We start from the raw sequence: 6,174 nt of genomic DNA, 5'->3' as shown, positions 1-6,174 counted from the left end.
GTCATGTTTTGGACAGCCCCTACGCTGTGTGCGCGCAGCGCCCTCTTATGCCTTGATAGTTTCCCCCTAAGGTGGGAGGGGTTCAAGTTTTTAATGGGGAGGGGCTTATCAAAGCCTTATTTTCTTGAAGATGGAGAAATAAAATAAGTAAAATGAAGCTAAAAGGCATGTATATGCGTAACCTTAAGAAAAACGAAGACGCCTGTTCTGATGATCAGAATGATATGTTTGTGAAAAAGGTTGGCATCGGCAATTACCATTATTTGGGGTTTGTCACTAATTGGGAGCGTCGTGGGCGTGATGAACCCCATAGCTCTCAGGATAACTGGCACTATGATTCAAAATATTCTATGTGCCCCGAATGGGTACAAAGAAACACGGGAAAATTATTCATATTGATATTATCTTATACAGTTGTTCCTCATCTAATCTTGGATATTACTATGCTTTGCTATGATATTTTTATGATTATTATACCGGCACTTATTTTATTTATTTTTGGGGTACTGGTGAGTACCGTAAGTGAATTTGCTCCATTGTTCGTCAGTCACGCCGTTATCCAATGCATGTTTGGTGATATTTTTTAGTGAGCGGCGACTGACCGCGTCGCCCAATAGCGCTGGCTCCGGGAGAAAGAAACACACGTCTATGCAGCGGCATGGCTGGGGGGGCGGACCCCTATGAAAAATCGTCGACCCCTGTCGCCCCCACTTGATGTGATCACGATTAAGTATATGTATATTTCCCAACGTCCAGTCAGCTTCCCCCTCCCTTTAGCGTGAAGCCCCACCCCGTGCTCAGAATCCTGGCTACGCCGCTGCGTCTATGGGACATTGTAGCTCCAGGCCAATAGCTTCCATAGACACACACGTTATTTTCAGCAACAGCCAAAGCTTTTCGAATGATGGTCAGTGGAGCGTGTTCTGTTCCCGGCCATAAGGTGGAGTGGTATGCCTCTAGCTGTTTTTGTCTGCTTTCAGTTATAGTTGCCGTGTCCAAAACGGGCCTCCGGAGCTTCGTCTGGGTCTGTAGTTTAGGCTACTCGTTTCCGCATATTTCAAATGGAGTGAAGACCTAGACCCAGCTCTTGACAACAGATTCGGACGCATTTCAGGATAAAATTCAATCGACAAGCTGTGACCGCCTGCTTGCATGCTTGACCAATCGCTGTCCCCCATTTCAAACGTCATTAGCGTTTCCGAAACGTTCAATGCTGTAAAGTAGGACTTTCTATTTCATCAAACAAATCCAATTCACCCAAAAATGCAACCGTTGCATCCTTAACGAGTGATCTCATTTAAAAGTTTATTTACAAATGCATATTTCAAAGAAATATTGAAGATGAACAGGGTAAATCGTAGAAATTTTATGCGCGAAGTAATACAGCTCGGGTTATGCGACGAAGACGCTTACACGAAGTGTAAAAAATCAAACTGTTATCTTCCCGCTCGTTTATTGACTCCAATCTCACTCCGCGGCTTGAACATCACCAAGTGTGGAAGTCCAACGGGGCGAGCGCACACAGAAAAAGCCTCGTGAGTCCTTCGGCTCAATTTGAATGAACTGAGTTAACCGGCAGCAACAACAAATGACTCGCCAACTGTCGTCTTGACGAAAGTCCATCTCTTCAAACCGGTGTCGTCATCATTCTGTCTTTTTGCCATCATTGCGGATTTATCCAAATCATGGCCAAACCAACATCAGCAACGTGGGCAGGCTGACTGAATTTGTCGGCGCATTCGAAAGCACGCAGCGTACTTCCGAGCGAGACCAAAAGACAATCTTGGATTTCATTGACTTCAGATATCTTTTTAATACGGACTCCGTCATTCTTGTCGTTGGAACTTTAATTGGACAACACCAGTACCAAGCTGGGGCTTACGAATTTAATGTAGTTCGTTTCATGTTGAGCTGCAGTAGAACTCCAAGCGAATAAATTTTTGAAGAACTTTGTGGACTTTTGTGAGCATGTTGGGTCTCGGTTTGCAACGAATAACATTAAAAGGTTGTTTTGCAAAGGTGCAAAAAGAAAGAACGGAAAAAACAGCTTGGGTAAGTCTGATAACATACAGAGCAAGAGGTGAGTGAAACTGAACGCAGGGCTGAGGCAAATGAAAAATGTCTTTTTTTGTGTGTGATAGGCGTGACTTCTTTTTTAGATTTTTTAGGGAAGGCCTTCCAATTTTCGATACGAAAATGTGTCTTCGCACTGCTTTACCAACATTCTTTGTAATGCACATCATAAGGCGACCTGGTTGAATCTTACAGTAACACTCCTGTATGTTTATGCAGCGGTTTTCTTTGTAAAAATGGGTAAGTATGGGTGAAGCCACGCTGATTTGTACTGTTCAGATAACCTAGAAACCTCACGTACACGTACGTGTACGTACACGTACATGTACATGTACATGTACATGTACATGTACAGTACATGTATTGTACACTGTACATGTACATGGCTGGCACGTGGACTATAAACTAGTCAGCGTAGGTTAAAACACGCGCAACTTGGACAATGGGCGTGGCTATAATAGGCTCCGTTAATTCTATTGGATAATAGCTTGAACTTAATTTGCATAGGTATGTGGCCAGGTGCAGAGTGCAATGAGCCGAAAACAATGCGCTTTCACGATCCTCTCGAGAAAAAAAGCACTCTTCAAAAGTTCGTTTACACTTCGTCTGACTATACGGGCAAAATCAGTTGGTTGTTAAAGAGGCCTCCTTGAAGTTATTTATTTACTGGTAATAATATCAAGTAACACTTCTTAGTGTGTCAATTATGCAATAATAATTTCTAAAGTAGAATGTAATGTATGAACTTTTATTTTACACTATACTTGTGTAAGGCAGCATTCCAATGGAAAAAACATCCCACACCGGCAGACATACTAGCAAAACGCCAGTTACCGAAAAAAACGTAGAAAACCACTGCTTTCAAATAAATAATGAAACAATAACTTCGAAATTGATGAAAGCAATAGTTGAAGAGCTTTTGCATTAAAGTTAATAATGTGTAATAACATAATATGGGCGGACGTTTTCTAGAACGTGTATGGCAGTGCCTAGTGCACTGTTTCATTAAGTTACAAGAGGAACAAAAGATATCAGGAGAAAATACCTGCGACAGTCTAATGCAGTCGAAACTGTCACGGTCTTAGGTTCATTGGCACAATAATTATTCATTGGTTGAATGTCTATGTATAGCACTAATATTGAGGAGGTCCTGCTCTCAACACAGAAAGGAAATTCATTGTATAGACAAATGCCACATTTTGGTGCTTATATGATTAGAATTTGACAATGCCTGGTGCGTTGTCGATTTCGGTTTTGAACTTGCATTGTAGTTACATGCAACATGAAGCCATTTATGATAGGGGAAACAAATAACCATGGAGATCCCATGGAGTTCTATTGTTCCACATGGAGGTATTTCATTAATGGGGTAGGTTAGACACTAGGTAGGGATGCAGCCAGAGCTTTTGCGTGCAATAAGCAGCGACGCCTAGCAGTTGCTTGCGAGAGAGAAAGTCCGAATAGGTGTGCGAGTGTGAGAAGGAAAAGAAATTGAATCCCTGAGTGTTAAATAACAATTATCGCATAGCTTCTGTGCGTCGGTTATCAAATTAGACGTTTATCGGGAATAAAGCAGATAAAAGAGATGGTAATAACACTTTCCACCTAATTTGAAGAAATATCCTAGAAAAAAATAATCCCAATACATTACTGTCAAATTCAAGTAAATCTAAATGGAGTAGAAACAAAATCCAAGTGAAATTCGGTGAAGTGAAGTGTAAAGTTTCAATCCAACGTACGTCGAGTAAACCCAAAGTGAAAGTGAAGCCAAAGAAAGTCGAAATAAAGTCAAAACGCTCAAAGTCGGTCAGAGTCGGTTATAGTCAGAGTCAGTGTCAGAGTCAGAGTCGTCCGTGTCAGAGACGTTAGTCTTTTGTCAGTCAGTCATTTCAGTCGTCGATTCAGAGTTGTCAGAGTCCTCAGTCAGTCGTCAGAGTCAGAGTCGTCAGAGTCAGAGTCGTTTGTCAGTCTGTGTCGTCAGAGTCGTCAGAGTCAAAGTCCTCAGTCAGCCGTCAGATTCAGAGTCGTCAGAGTCAGAGTCGTCAGTCAGTCGTCAGAGTTGTCAGTCAGTGTCGTCAGAGTCGTCAGAGTCAGAGTCGTCAGTCAGTGTCGTCAGAGTCGTCAGTCAGAGTCGTCAGAGTTAGTCGTCTGTCACAGTCTTGAGTCGGTCGTCGGTCACAGTCATTTGTCAGTCAGTCCTAGGAGTCGTCAGAGTCAGTGTCAGTCGTAGTCAGAGTCGTCAGAGTCAGTGTCGGTCGTTTTCAGAGTCGTTAGAGTCGTCAGTATGAGTCGTCGTCAGTCGTAAGAGACCGTAAAATCCGGTTTTAATGACTTTGAACAAAATAGATGTGTATTTGTATACAGACTACATAAATATGTATTTCTATTGCCGATAATAATTTGCAAGGTGTTAAGATTTATTCGTTGTAAAAGATACCTACAGCTGATGTTCCACCCATCTTTAAACCCAACTATATTAAAAAGATCTTGAAACACAACGACGAGCAAATTGTGGGTGAGAATTATGATGCCTGATGAGTAATAGTGAATTTATTAAACCAGTGCCCATGCGAGCAGTGTCCATGCGAGCAGCGCGGAGCGAAGCATCACGTAGCGTTAGTTCACAGAGAGGAGGGCTAGGTTTGTTATCAGGTAAATAGGCTAATGTAGACAGGGAGCATGTATAATTTGTTAGGCATGAAAGGAAACCAAGGCATGGTTTTCATTACATTAAAGTTGAAACAAATATTAACTGACAGCTGTACTGTTTACACAGAAGAAAACTAGTAAGAATACGTGCTTTGATATGATGGCAAGGGGAGTGATTTTTTTCAGCAAGGCAACTTTAGGCAACTTAAACGGACAACTCGTGTGAAACGGTAACGGTTTGTCTTCTGAAATTCCGCAGGTAATTAATGACATGGATATTGTCGGTTTTCCTATTCATTTAAATAATCATAATATATAATTTAAAAATAAATTCCTGAAGGTGGTGGTTTTGAAGATTTTTTTGCTTTCAGTTAAAACACCCTTTGACATTAAACAGTTTCAAAAGGGACCTGGCTTGTGTTAAAACATTCTAAGAACTTGATGAAACAATCCATTGGAATCCTGTCCTCTAGGTAGCAGTTTTTCTGGTACTTAAATTGTTTCGTTTCAGTTTAGGATGTAACTTCAAACACTAACCGAGACCGAAAGACACCGAGACAGAAAAAGAGATGATGCATGCCCCCAAGCAAAAAAAATCTAAGATTCCGTCAGTTTATAATTGTATTAAATCATACATCAGTATTTCAGACGACACTGTTGAAAGACGATAGATGTACGACACTACAACACACCAAGTGGAAACTGGAAACTCAGTGATGAGATGGAGAAATATCGGCAGTAGCTGGTACACTGCCTGACAGTCAGTAAAACTCAAGTTGTATAAATGAAACTTATGCAGTACTAACAGGTAGTAACGGCTTGAAACACGGAACCAGTCGCCTTATTTGAAGGAAAACGAGCTCTTGAAGAGGAAAAATTACAGCTAAACCGACCACGTGTAAATGATTTTGTTTATTAAGTCGGCAGCACCGAATGTAAGGGGAAACGGAAAAGGAACATGGATGCTGAACTTGGATAATTATACATATATTGGAACAACCAGCGATAAAGAAGGCAATGCCTGGTGCGTTGCCCAACTTTATGGCAATGCAGAGAGGCTTTCCTTAATTCTTTATAATTGTATAAAGTTTCTGGGACCAACAGCAGTGATATCTTGCAGGTTACAACATCAACAATGCCTGGTGCGTTGTCCATAATGCAGGGACTATACATTCTAAAGTCGCTAGAAAAGGAATCAACGGCTGTACCCATCTGATGACAATGCCTGGTGCGTTGTCCCTTCTGAGATCCTCGAGACGATATACTAATTCCCATTGACAGTGCTTGGTGCACTGTCCTTTATATGAAGCTCAAAATATCAGGTTTAAGTGTCATGAGAGGCTTGGGGATTGCAACTTACATCCATGACCGTGCAGGAGAAGAAAATCCATTGTGATTTATCTTTGCAAAATGAGGATATTGCTATAGTTCTCGGTAGTTCCACGATCGAGT

Source organism: Acanthaster planci, linkage group LG15 (genome assembly GCF_054643075.1).
Source record: "Acanthaster planci isolate LZ-2023a linkage group LG15, COTS_SCS, whole genome shotgun sequence".
Taxonomy (NCBI): Eukaryota; Metazoa; Echinodermata; class Asteroidea; order Valvatida; family Acanthasteridae; genus Acanthaster; species Acanthaster planci.
The sequence above is the reverse complement of the archived record's forward strand: the minus strand, read 5'-3'. Positions refer to the sequence as shown.